A 15,241-nucleotide genomic window follows, 5' to 3' on the forward strand; every position below is an offset into this window, starting at 1 on the left:
TGTCTACCCAAAGGGCTCCTTCTTTGCCAGCCAACACTGTGGTCCAATAATTGAGTTTGGCAATGTTAGCAGCCCAATAGTAGTGTCAAAAACTGGGTAAGCCCAGACTTCCCTCTGATTTAGCTCTCTCTAAATGAGATTTTTTTTCACTCTTGCTGTGGATTTATTCCATATAAATGAAGAAACAAGAGCATCTAGTTGAAGAAAAAAGGACTTAGAGTATAACATTTTGATCCACTTGCAGAAAACTGGCCCCATCCCAAACTTCTCCAACACTGCCAAAAGATAATCCCACTCAACCCTATCAAACGCCTTCTGGGCATCTAGAGATAGGATGACTTCTGGCTGTAGGGTTGAGTGGGAAGATAATAGCACATTAAGTAACCTCCGCATACTGAAAAAGGAGTGACGTCCAGGGATAAAGCCTGTTTGGTCCTCATCAATAATTGAAGGCACTACTGTCTCTAAACCACGTGCAAGAACTTTAGTTCATATTTTGTAGTCGCACCCAAGTAAACTAATTGGTCTATACCAACTACATTCTAGGGGATCTTTACCCTTCTTCAGCAGTACACATATTATCACCTGAGATAGGGTCTGTGGCAATTTCACACAGGAAAGAGATTCCTCATATACAGACTTAAGAACAGGTGCAAGTTTTGGTGCAAACTCCTTATAAAATTCAAAGGGAAACCCATCCGGTCCCGGTGCTTTCCCACTCTGAGTTGCTTTAATAGCAGACAATATTTCCTCAGGCGTTATGGAGGTTTCCAGGGAGGCCTGGGCTTCAGGGCTTATTTTTGGGATATTAATGTATCAAGGAATGCATATATTTCAGTCAGCTCATTTTCTGACTCAGATTGGTAGAGATTAGAATAGAAATGTTTCAACTGATCATTCATGGTCTGGGGATTATGAGAGCTTGTGTTAGGATCTAAATTCATTCCTGGTATAGTGCGTTCCTCTGAATGTTGTTTGAGCTGAGGAGAAAGCAACCTGCCTGCTCTATCACTGTGCTCAGAATGAACTTGTTTACATTTCTCTAAAGCCTTTTCTGTCTGCCAGGTTGAATGCTTGTTGTATTCAGACTGAAGCAGTAGCTCTTTCTTATATAAATCAGGTGTAGGTGAGACAGCATATCTTTTGTCTAATTCAGTGCAATGAAGTCTTTGGTCCTTACATCATAATGCATGCTCTGTGTGAGCCTCTGAGGAGCCTCCGCTGCTGCCCTCCCCCCAGAGAAGGTGCACCGGGGGTGAGGTGTTCCAGTATATTTACAAACAGTTCACTGAGTCTCTATCAACATGTAGCATTGTCCAAGTGTCCCCATTAACGAGGCAATTTAACTCACCAGACAGTTCAGCAGACGTTTATTTTTTTTTAATTATACGACTACAAACACATTGAAGTATGTCCTTTTTTGACTTTTAGACTGAGTGAGAGCGAAAAACAATATTTAAATTTTAATCCATGCAGAGCTCATAAACCTACATCTTTAAATGTTGCTGCTCACGAGCGCCCCCTAGCTCTCTTTTTTCACACATTTGTGTGTTTTCACCTCAGAGCTCCATGTGAAGCTTTTCTCACAACCAACACACCAGTACGGCCTGTGTCCAGTGTGGATACGCAGATGCTTCCCAAGACTGTAAGCTGAAACAAACCTTTTGTCACAGCGCTCACACTGGTACTCTCTGACTCCAGCATGGGTGAGTTTATGTCTGCCAAGTGAAGATGACCTACCAAAACTCTTCCCACACTCCCCACAGACGTATGGTTTCAGACCGGTGTGGACGCGTTCATGTGTGATGCATTCCTGTTGACTTTTGAAGGCTTTCTCACAGTGTCTACATTTGTGTGGTTTCTCTCCAGTGTGGATCTGCTGGTGGACTGTTAAGTTGGTTTTATTTCTGAAGGTTTTCCCACATTGGTCACAGCTGAAGGGTTTCTCTCCAGTGTGGCGATGCTGATGGGTCTTTAGATGACTTACTTGAGAGAAGGCCATACCACATTGCTCACAGCTGTATGGTTTCTCTCCAGTGTGGGTGCGCTCATGGGTTTTACATGATCCTATTGCTGTGAACTTCTTTCCACAGTATCTACTCATGAATATGCTCATGATGCTTAAAAGCACTTTGATCAGTAAAGAATTTTCCACAATCCTGACAAGGGTAGTGTAATTCTCTGGTGTGGATGTTTCTGTGAGTCTTAAAGGGATCTAACTGACTGAAACTTTTACCACAGTCCACGCATTTGTATGGTTCCTCTCCGGTGTGAGTGTGTATATGATTCTTCAATGAAAATGAATGTGTGAAAGCTTTCCCACAGATCTCACAACTGTATGGTTTCTCTCCAGTGTGAACTCGCATATGCCTCTTTAAATCTGATGAAGAAGAGAACTCTTTACCACACTGCTGACAGTCATGACTACGAGGCTGCCCCTCCGTTTCTAGAACGACAAGAAGCAGAAAATGGTGGAGATCTTCTGCTGACAGCTTTGCATTACTGTGGAGGAGAGTTGTCACAATAGCAGTGTTTTCAATGTCAAACTGATACACTTTTCAATACCACTGCAACAAAAATGGCCTCCTGGTAGGAGTCAGTGATATGGATAAAAAACTGATTCACATTTTTTTCATGACCAAAACATCCACAGATTTCATTTTCCTGAGGTCAGTTGGCATAGTAACATGAAAATGTTTGTTTTTTGGAATTCAAACAACTGTAGAAGACTGGACTACTAGACTACTACAAGACAGGAGCTCAGTTACAGTTAGAGGAAACTACACCAAATAACTATGTCTAACCTTCCAGGACATCCAAACCTTTCTCACTGGAGCCAGAAAATCAGCTGCTCAACTCCATCACATTGTCAGAAAGGAAAAAGTCAAACTTTAAATGTGTTGAGTGTAAATTCATTCCTACCTTGAGAGGGGGAGTCATCTTTCTTCCTCAGACAGCTGCCCTGAAGTCAGATTCAATGATGGACGGCGTTCCTCTCCACAAGTGTCTGGTCTCAGCACTGAGCTGAGGACAAACAGAGACACATTATCAGACAGCAGCTCCTCAAGTGTCCACGGTCTGCAGAAGCCCGCTGCCTCATTCTTACAAACTTCTAGAAAGGCGTCATAGTGGCGGCTCCATTCAGAAAGAAAGGAACAGTAGTTTTTATCTCAGAGAGGAGGTGGGCTCAAAAATAACACCTGGCGTGACTCATGCTTTCACGGGCTGTGATTGGTTGATGTAAACTGTGAATAATAGGGATGAACGTGATTAGATTTGTGTTTATATCAGACATTTACTAATTAGGTTTAGCTTATTCCTTGTAAGAATGTGGAGCAGACGTATGGTTTCAGACCAGTGTGGACGCGTTCATGTGTGATGCAGTCCTGTTGACTTCTGAAGGCTTTCTCACAGTATCTACATTTGTGTGGTTTCTCTCCAGTGTGGATCTGCTGGTGGCATATAAAGGTGTTCTTATGCCTGAAGCTTTTCCCACACTGATCACAGCTGAAGGGTTTCTCTCTGGTGTGGATGTGCTGGTGAACTGTTAAGTAGTGTTTATGACTGAAGCTTTTCCCACACTGATCACAGCTGAAGGGTTTCTCTCCAGTGTGCACAGGAATGTGAGTTTTTTAGATTACCTTGAGTTGAAAATGCTTTCCCACACTGCTCACAGCTGAAGGGTTTCTCTCCAGTATGAATGCGGCGGTGTACGCTGAGGGTTGCCAACTTTGAGAAAGCTTTCTCACACTGATCACATTTGAACGGCTTTTCTCCAGTGTGGCGACGCTGATGGTTCCTTTGAGTACTTAATTGAGAGAAGGCCATACCACATTGCTCACAGCTGTACGGTTTCTCTCCAGTATGAATACACTCATGTTTCGTTAAAGTACTTTGATGACTGAAGACTTTCCCACAATCCAGACAAGGGTAGTGTAATTCTCGTGTGGATGTTTCTGTGAGTCCCGAAGTGACCCAACTGACGGAAGCTTTTACCACAGTCCTCACATTTGTATGGTTTCTCTCTGGTGTGAGTGCGTTTGTGACATCTCAATGCAGATGAATTTGTGAAAGCTTTCCCACAGATCTCACAGCTGTACGGCTTCTCTCCAGTGTGGATACGCTGATGCATCCTTAGAGTTTTTGCTTCAGAGAAGGCCTTACCACATTGCTCACAGCTGTATGGTTTCTCTCCAGTGTGAACTCCCATATGCTTCTTTAAATTTGATGAACAAGAGAAGCCTTTACCACATTGCTGACAGTCATGACTACGAGGCGTGCCCCTCCGTTTCTGGAACAACAAGAAGCAGAAAAGAAAACAGTCATGGTGGAGATCTTCGGCTGACGGCTTTTAGTCCATGGGCCAGACCCCAAAATTTGAGGTATCGGTACCACTCAAGGTGGCAAAGGTTTGCGATAAATCTTGGAAAGGTCCATGTCTCTAGTTTATATTTTGGTGTGATAACCTTTCCTCAGTGGTAGCTGAGTCATAGTTATCAGCTGATGAAGTCATCCACCCCCTACTGAAAATTGCCATTTTGATGCTGGTGCATATTCTGCTTTCGGCTCATGTTAAGGACATGTCAACACAAACAAGTGATGTGACTCTGGTTTACACTGTTCTCAGTGTTCAACATCCAAATAGACAAACAGAAGGACAAGATGGAATAATTACTGACTATTTAAGTTGTCATTTTACCATCAGTATATATTGTTACTCTAAGAGTTAAGATAATTACTGTAATTAATTGTCCAAGCCAGTTTTTTAATTGTTCATGTTACTGGAAAGCGGTGCTCTACCTGAGAGAATGGAGGAGTGAAAGTTAGCACCACCAACATGTCCACATCAGTACAGTATGAATAACTTTATTTTTAACAATCTGCAGAGCATTTAACATGAACACTCCCAGCGTAATCCAAGGGCCTGATTTACTAAGATCCCATGTAAAGAATACTAAATTGGGTGTGCATACCATATACCAATGCAAACTGTTCTCAGTGGTCAAAATCTGAATAGACAAATTTATCAACAAGGAATAATTACTGACTATTTAAGTCACCATTTTAACATCAGTATTTTGTTGTTATATTTGTCTGATGAGGAGTGCAGTGCAGAAGTTCAATAACTAATTTTGGCTTATGACCAAAATGTCTGAAATCTGGCAATGTCCCCAAAATCCCATCCATCAATGACAAGCCATTCAACAGTTCAGTTAAACTTTTTGGCCACAGCCTCAAAGATGCAGCCACCATTCAGACATCCATGGAGGATCTGGAGACTTGGCTCAGCAACGGGCACAGGTCAGGACTGACCAGCAATCTGAAGTTGTGGATATACTAATAGGGCTAAACAATTTGAGAAAATAATCTAATTGCGATTTGTTTTTTACCCAATATTGTGATTGGCAATGAATTTGCGATTATTTAAGTTCCTCAAGTCATGTATTTTCCAACAAAAACGATCAATAATTCATTCTAAACTATAAACAACACAATATTAGATTAAACTAGGGCTAAACAACTTTGAAAAAATATCTAATTGTGATGATTTTGTCTCATTTTGCAAATAGGATATGAACTGTTGTATTAAAGGGAAAGATCATTTTTACATAATGCCCATATTTAACAAGAAAAACATACAAAAATTAGAAAAATAGGATTTTTTGGTAAACTTTTCTAAAAAATATGCCACTAGAATGATTGCATGATATGTAATGCATAGCGTCTCTGCTGCAAAAAAAGGTTTTTAAACTGGTATTCTGACACAAATTTCAGGTTAAAGGAATATGGCACTTTCTATGATTTGAAAATTGCAGCAGGTTATATTGCGATTTAATCTAATTTGCAAATAATTGTCCAGCCCTATATACTAATATGGCATCCTGCCCCAGATCCTTTGGCTGATAGTTGATGATGTACCTATCAAATAAGTAGATATGATGGAGGGAAAGCTCAGAATATACCTCCACAGGTGGCTAGCTTTCCCATGAAGCATGAGCACTGTGTCTTTCTGAGGGAAGACTAACATCCTGGTAGTATCCTGTTCACAGCCACATGGGAGAGTCCAAGGTCATCCCACACCACAGAGGCAATACAGAGATTCCAAAAACCCCAAAGTCTAATTTCCTGGTACTGGAATTCACACAAGCTTAAAATGGAGTGGTGTCTGGAGACTGGAACGGCAAGGATGAGGCACAAGGCTATGGTTGGGTTAGTGGCAGTGGTCAATGATCAGGTGTGAGTACTTCTCTGATACCCCAGTAAGATAAAATGGGGGAAATGGGAGAACATTGTTTGTCCAGGAAGAGGTCAGAGCAGCAGGACAGCAGAACAAGAACATCAGGATGGAAAACATGAAGCTTCATGTGGCTTGGATGAGATGGGAGAGTACAATGCAGCGCAGGCTCACATGGAATGGCATCTGCCCATAGAGCATAATACTCCAATAATCCAAGCTCTTAATGACAATTCTTACTAGCCCAGCAATCCTCCAGATTTTTTAGGCAAGTCCAGTACATGGTGTTATCTGCTCTGCTTGGAGAAAGAGACACAGAGTTCACCCTGAGCAGCTACCTGAAAGCCCTGAGGGATTGCTGCTATCATTTCTGCCATGGCCATGTGCTGAAGGAAGTTGCTGAGGTCTCATCACTCATCATGCCAGGGGATTATCAGTGTTCAGCACATATTGCAGCAACTTTATTGGCATTTTGTCTGAGGACAGCTTGTCCCAATAAATTTGACTATGCCCTCAGTACTGGGGATTCCTGGAGGATTGCTGGAATCATGTGGAAAGGACTGAACCACTCAGTGGAAGAAGGCTGCAGAGCTTTCCAAGCCACAGTCTACAGAGTCTACATCCTGCAGAGCACTGGGGGCACTGAGGAGAACAACCATCCACTAAGAGGGCAGCAGAGCTTCCCAGACCACTCTGTTCACAGAGTCTACATCCTGCAGAGCACTGGGGTCACTGAGGAGAACAACCATCCACAAAGGAGGCTGCAGAGAAAGCCTCCATGTGGCTGTGGATGAATAGTATGATGGACTTCATCAGTGGTTGTGTTCACTGGTGGCCATGTTCAATCATTTTTAACCACACTAAACATTCAGCGATGATCATTCCTTTGATGCAAAAAATGATTTAATCTCAAAGTACTTAGGTTCATCATCCACAGCAAGAGGGAGTCCAGGCACAGCTCATAGCAGAGTCTAGCAATGTCTCCCAAATGCTCAGACTGCCCCACTAATCCATCCCATTTCATGCCATATTTAAAAAATATCTGAAAATATTCCATTTTAGCCTTAAATTGACCAACTGTAGAAAACCATATTTAAACAATCTAAGTTTGATTGGTTGGCTGGGAGCTCTCCTCTCCCTGCTGTGGGAATACTTGGTTCAAGATATTTTACCACTGCTTGCAGTGACCCAGTCTTCAATCTCACTTGCCATTTATTGCTATAGTCAGACCAGCACTGACCAGCTGTTAGTGGTCAGTAGTACATGACGTCCTGCCTATTAGCCAGTGCTTCAGAAGACACAGCTAGCATGTTTGTGTTGAAAAGTAACTGGCTCTCAGCATCCACACTGACTCTGCACTTTTGAGGAGTGCCTGTTTTATTTGCTGAGGTTTTAATATAAGCCATTTTTTCTTTTGATCTTCAAATCAAATCTCACCATCTTCTCTGCATTTTATCTGTTGTTGTTTTTCTAACCAGCATTAACTTTCATAATTAAACTCTAGATCAGAGTGAACTAAAAGCCTAGTTCATGCTGGACACGGTACTCATACGCCCAGCTGAGATCATCTGATGACCAACTAATCCCAATTCTCCCCTCCCAGCCAATCTCAGTTCTTTCTCTACACTCAATATTGTGTGGAGTCCTTTAAGACCTGCTGGAGCACTGGTGCTCCCATTGCATATCTGTCTTTAACTGCGGTTAGAATTGCAACTAAATGAGACAGAGCAGTAATTCTTTTTGCATGTAAAACCAGAGGAGTTGCAATGTCATATCAGACATTCAGTGTGTCCCACAGTACTGTTTCCTTTCAGAAATATCCTTCTTTCTTTTGCAGAAATGTAGTTAAAAGGACACACATCTAAAACAATATGCTAGAATATATTTCCGACCGCTGCCTTTTTCAACACCTCCTACTTTACATGTATATGATGGCGAATGATGACATTTTGTCTGCACGAACCTATCAAGTTGTTTTCTTGCAGGTCACAAGTTGCACTTGTTATTGTTTCATCATGGCCTTCTGCAAACACATGTATGCTCAAAAGTCTCTGGCACACTTAGAGATTTGATTGCACTACTGTAAATAGTTTAGTTATTATAAACATGCTGTCTTTTTGCAAATTGAGCACAGTTTCATTTTATTTTTGTTTTTGCGTTCTATGGTAGGTCAAAAAGGGTTAGATATGACGTACTTTCCGTTAATTCCTGTTTGCATTGATGCTGATGCACCACACTGCTGCTGGTAAAACTTAACCTCCTCCACCCCAGCCTCTTCCTTTATAGCATAAACATGCTACTATGGATTCATTGCTCTTTAAATAATTTAATGCATTAACATAAATGTATCTATCCATATGGAGGTTTCTTGCCATGTTCCCTGGAAAGTTCAAGCATGCTGCTTGATGAACACATGGAGCATTTTTTCAGCAGAGCCTTCTCTACTGATGGAACCGTATTTCCATTCTGCAATAAAATGGAAAATGTATGACAAGAGGATTCCTGACTGAATTGTAGTTCAATAAATTCTTATTTCCCTCTCCATTAATTCCTCTAATTCCATGGTACTGGATTCCATTTTTTTTTCTTGCAGTCACTCTGCTTTATGTCCAATCTTTCTAGTAATTATCAGTAAAACATGCAAACCTTGATATAAATACTACTGCCTCAACAGCCTTTGGGCGTGCTGTCATAAACACAGGTAGGTCTCTCAGGTAGAGCACCGCTTTCCAGTAACATGAACAATTGAAAAACTGGCTTGGACAATTAATTACAGTAATTATCTTAACTCTTAGAATAAAAATATATACTGATGGTAAAATGACAACTTAAATAGTCAGTAATTATTCCATCTTGTCCTGCTGTTTGTCTATTTGGATGTTGAACACTGAGAACAGTGTAAACCAGAGTCACATCACTTGTTTGTGTTCACACACCTGACCATATAAACTGATTCTGATTCCCTCAGCTGCTACTGCTAGCAGTCAGACACACTTCTCTAACAAGAAACAATCAGAAAATGAATGTTCAAACAGAAATACTGAGAGTAATGTGTCCTTACAGAATCACTGTGGGACTTAGTGAATTATTCTTTATGTTAATACAATAATTCTCTGTTTATTGTTTTATTTTTTGTTATTTTCAGTTTTTTATGAAACAAGGAAAATACATTTTGTTTTTAAAATACAAAATTACCCAAACCAAAGTATACTGGTACAAATGACACTGATTTCTCTCAGCTGTCTCACATACCAATCACCATCTACCTGGACTAGGAGCAGATATTTGTGAGAATTGCGCCTGGTATTGGTCCACTTTATGGCTCACAATAACAGCTCACAATGAAATAATATGGTTGTAAGATGCATTTCCTGAATCCTTATATCCATGTGAATAGTCCAGTGTCTGAGTTTTGTGTCCATGATGTTCCTAGTTGTCACAGAGCTAAAAGATAGAAAACAATTTAGGCGAAAATTGTGAAAAAAATGTGTATCAATGACTGTTTGAAAAGCTGCTGTTACCTCATTATTTGTCAGAAAGAATTAAAATTGTGTTTAAATGAAAGCTTAGAGTGTCCCCTTTAAAATGATACCAAACACAATATCACAAAACATTGACAAATGTCCTTAACATGAACCTAAAGCAGAATATACACCAGCATCAAAATGGCAATTTTCAGTAAGAGGTAGATGACTTCATCAGCTGATAACTATGACTCAGCTACCACTGAGCAAAGGTTATCACACCAAAATATAAACTAGAGACATGGACCTTTTCAAAAATTATTGCAAACCTTTGCCACCTTGAGTGGTACCGATACCTCAAATTTTGGGGTCTGGCCCATGGACTATTTGCATTACTGCGGAGGAGAGTTGTCACAATAGCAGTGTTTTCAATATCAAACTGATACACTTGTTAATACCACTGCAACAAAAATGGCCTCCTGGTAGGAGTCAGTGATATAGGTAAAAAACTGATTCACATTTTTTTCCTTCATGACCAAAACATCCACAGATTTCATTTTCCTGAGATCAGTTGGCATAGTAACATGAAAATGTTTGTTTTTGGAATTAAGGGCGCTTTCACATTAGGCCCATTTGATTCAAACCGCACCGCGATTCCCCCCCCTCCCTAAGCATGCTTTCACACTAGCGATATCGAACTGTACCCTGGCACTAGGCTTGTTCGGTATACCGGTACTAAATTGGTACCGGGGTACTGAGGCATTTAAAACGGTACTATACTTGGATGAGTCCGGTACTTTTTTTTTAACGTTGCCGCGTGATGTCACCGCATTGTAATTATTATTTTTAAAAACATTAATAACTTTTGAACCATACGTGACAGTCGCTCACCATTTTTTTCCCATGAAAGCTGATGGTTTTGCCGTTCATTTGCTACCTTGGACGTCCTTGTAGCTCTCAAGGACGCCGTTCTAACAAGCCTGGAACTTCGGTGACTTTTCAGGGTCTTTAAAGATTAAATCCACTGCATTGGAGCTGATTATAAATGCTGTTTTACCCATTTTTAATCCATTTTCGATTGTGTTTTGATTATCTTTCGCGGGTGCCGCCATCTTTGTTTTGGACAGTGAGGTCATTTTGTCATGCAAAGCATCTTGGGAGGATTTTCAACCAATCAGAAGGTGGTGCTTCTCTCATGTCATCCTGTCTGTAACTGCGCCTGCCCAAACACTTCGACTTCCATTTGGAGATGGACTACAGAGCAGATAGGGCATTACAGAGAAAGAAAAAGGCGTTCAATGATGGCAAACACAAAAACATGAACAGGGTGCAAGCACTGGAGTATCTGTCACTGCAAAAAAACGCATGGACATTTTTTGTATTTATGTAAATATCTTGAAAACCTGTGGTCACAGAATGTTACTTTTTTCACTTTTTTGTCCCCAAAACATGAAACCAGGCGAGAGAAATTTGTCAAAAATGGCTCAGGGCCCAGAGGGTTAAATAGCCTATTTATATTATTTTATTTTATATTATTATATTATATTTATATTCTCACAGTGATTTTTAAACTTTTTGCCATACATGTAGACATGCTGATTTACGATAAATTTAAAGTGGTCCCTTAATTTTTTTTCCTGAGCTGTAAATGCACACATGCATGATGCATTAGAAAAGCCTGCCTTTGTGGTACTTTATTTCATTTACTTATGCATAGTTATAGTTCTAAGATTTTCTGGAAAAATAAAGTCAATAATGACATTTTTTGTGTTCTCTTTTTATTTGGAAAAGTATCGAAAAGTATCGAAATACATGTTGGTACCGGTATCGATTCCAAAATGTTGGTATCTTGACAACACTACCTGGCACACTTATGTATTTACTTGCTCTGAAACAGCAGGTGGCGGTATGCACGTAGCTGGTTTACAACCCTGCAAAGGAGGAGAAAGAAGAAGAAGATTGTTTTTGTTTTGACCTGGCAAAAAGCCCATCCTACATCCATGGATGATTAAAATCACTTTTAAGATACCAGCAACTTCAGTCTTCGTATTTGCACATCTATGTGCAGCTTAGAGGATTAAATGGGCTCGCGCTGCACAGATACATCGGCTTTTGAGGTGACAGGAGACTTTTATTGCCTTTGCACATCCTCTCACTGACTCCAGCCAGTGTTCATCTGTAAGGTGAGTCACAACAGACCGTTTATTGACTGGATTTTCATGATTTCTGCCCTTTCTGGAGGAAAAATGTGAACAAACTGCCACGCTGTTTAAAGAAGTTTAGCTGTAAGGATGATGTCATTAAGCTGATACAACGCTCTGTCACGTATCCGAGCGCGGTTGCATTTACATTTCATCCGAACCGTGCCAGAGTCCACTTGAATTGCGCCCGAGACCACCTCCCCAAGTGGGCCTGCATTTGTATTCACACTACCAAAATGTACCGGACTTTGGGCTCAAGTGCACTCGGATCCGGGACCGGGCCCCTAGTGTGAAAGCACCCTAAAACAACTGTAGAAGACTGGACTACTAAACTACTACAAGACAAAAGCTCAGTTACAGTTAGAGGAAACTACAATAAATAACTATGTCTAACCTTCCAGGACATCCAAACCTTTCTCACTGGAGCCAGAAAATCAGCTGCTCAACTCCATCACATTGTCAGAAAGGAAAAAGTCAAACTTTAAATGTGCTGAGTGTAAATTCATTCCTACCTTGAGTGGGGGAGTCATCTTTCTTCCTCAGACAGCTGCCCTGAAGTCAGATTCAATGATGGACGGCGTTCCTCTCCACAAGTGTCTGGTCTCAGCACTGAGCTGAGGACAAACAGAGACACATTATCAGACAGCAGCTCCTAAAGTGTCCACGGTCTGCAGAAGCCCGCTGCCTCATTCTTACAAACTTCTAGAAAGGTGTCATAGTGGTGGCTCCATTCAGAAAGAAAGGAACAGTAGTTTTTATCTCAGAGAGGAGGTGGGCTGAAAAATAACACCTGGCATGACTCATGCTAACAGGCCTATATTTACAGGCACAACAGGCCTATATTTACAGCCAAAACAGGCCTATTTCTACAGCCAAAACAGGCCTATATTTACAGCCAAAACAAGCTTATATTTACAGCCAAAACAAGCCTATATTTACAGCCAAAACAAGCCTATATTTACAGCCAAAACAAGCTTATATTTACAGCCAAAACAAGCCTATATTTACAGCCAAAACAAGCTTATATTTACAGCCAAAACAAGCCTATATTTACAGCTAAAACAAGCTTATATTTACAGCCAAAACAAGCTTATATTTACAGCTAAAACAAGCTTATATTTACAGCCAAAACAAGCTTATATTTACAGCCAAAACAAGCCTATATTTACAGCTAAAACAAGCCTATATTTACAGCCAAAACAAGCCTATATTTACAGCCAAAACAAGCCTATATTTACAGCCAAAACAAGCCTATATTTACAGCCAAAACAAGCCTATATTTACAGCCAAAACAAGCCTATATTTACAGCCAAAACAAGCCTATATTTACAGCCAAAACAAGCCTATATTTACAGCCAAAACAAGCCTATATTTACAGCCAAAACAAGCCTATATTTACAGCCAAAACAAGCCTATATTTACAGCCAAAACAAGCCTATATTTACAGCTAAAACAAGCTTATATTTACAGCCAAAACAAGCTTATATTTACAGCCAAAACAAGCCTATATTTACAGCCAAAACAAGCTTATATTTACAGCCAAAACAAGCTTATATTTACAGCCAAAACAAGCCTATATTTACAGCCAAAACAAGCCAATATTTACAGCCAAAACAGGTCTATATTTACAGCCAAAACAAGCCTATATTTACAGCCAAAACAAGCCTATATTTACAGCCAAAACAGGCCTATATTTACAGCTAAAACAAGCCTATATTTACAGCCAAAACAAGCCTATATTTACAGCCAAAACAAGCCTATATTTACAGCCAAAACAAGCCTATATTTACAGCTAAAACAAGCCTATATTTACAGCCAAAACAAGCCTATATTTACAGCCAAAACAAGCCTATATTTACAGCCAAAACAAGCCTATATTTACAGCCAAAACAAGCCTATATTTACAGCCAAAACAAGCCTATATTTACAGCTAAAACAAGCCTATATTTACAGCCAAAACAAGCCTATATTTACAGCCAAAACAAGCCTATATTTACAGCCAAAACAGGCCTATATTTACAGCCAAAACAAGCCTATATTTACAGCCAAAACAAGCCTATATTTACAGCCAAAACAGGCCTATATTTACAGCCAAAACAAGCCTATATTTACAGCCAAAACAAGCCTATATTTACAGCCAAAACAGGCCTATATTTACAGCCAAAACAAGCCTATATTTACAGCCAAAACAAGCCTATATTTACAGCCAAAACAAGCCTATATTTACAGCCAAAACAAGCCTATATTTACAGCCAAAACAGGCCTATATTTACAGCTAAAACAAGCCTATATTTACAGCTAAAACAAGCTTATATTTACAGCCAAAACAAGCCTATATTTACAGCTAAAACAAGCTTATATTTACAGCCAAAACAAGCCTATATTTACAGCCAAAACAAGCCTATATTTACAGCCAAAACAGGCCTATATCTACAGCCAAAACAAGCCTATATCTACAGCCAAAACAAGCCTATACTTACAGCCAAAACAAGCCTATATCTACAGCCAAAACAAGCCTATACTTACAGCCAAAACAGGCCTATATCTACAGCCAAAACAGGCCTATATTTAGAGCCAAAATAAGCCTATATTTACAGCCAAAACAAGCCTATATTTACAGCCAAAACAAGCCTATATTTACAGCCAAAACAGGCCTATATTTACAGCCAAAACAGGCCTATATCTACAGCCAAAACAAGCCTATATCTACAGCCAAAACAAGCCTATATTTACAGCCAAAACAAGCCTATATCTACAGCCAAAACAAGCCTATATTTACAGCCAAAACAGGCCTATATCTACAGCCAAAACAAGCCTATATCTACAGCCAAAACAAGCCTATATTTACAGCCAAAACAGGCCTATATCTACAGCCAAAACAGGCCTATATTTACAGCCAAGACAGGCCTATTTCTACAGCCAAAACAGGCCTATATTTACAGCCAAAACAGGCCTATATTTACAGCCAAAACAAGCCTATATTTACAGCCAAAACAAGCCTATATTTACAGCCAAAACAGGCCTATATTTAGAGCCAAAACAAGCCTATATTTACAGCCAAAACAGGCCTATATCTACAGCCAAAACAAGCCTATATCTACAGCCAAAACAAGCCTATACTTACAGCCAAAACAGGCCTATATCTACAGCCAAAACAGGCTTATATTTACAGCCAAAACAGGCCTATATTTACAGCCAAAACAAGCCTATATTTACAGCCAAAACAAGCCTATATTTACAGCCAAAACAGGCCTATATTTACAGCCAAAACAAGCCTATATTTACAGCCAAAACAGGCCTATATCTACAGCCAAAACAAGCCTATATCTACAGCCAAAACA

General features: G+C 40.0%; 1 pseudogene; it reads right to left on the reverse strand.

Annotated features, from left to right (window-relative positions):
- Positions 1 to 1,522: 1,522 nt before the first annotated feature.
- The window catches only part of LOC121504427, a 46,327-nt pseudogene continuing 32,608 nt past the window's right edge, over positions 1,523 to 15,241 (reverse strand).

The sequence above is a fragment of the Cheilinus undulatus genome, linkage group 22, assembly GCF_018320785.1.
Source record: "Cheilinus undulatus linkage group 22, ASM1832078v1, whole genome shotgun sequence".
NCBI classification, from domain to species: Eukaryota; Metazoa; Chordata; class Actinopteri; order Labriformes; family Labridae; genus Cheilinus; species Cheilinus undulatus.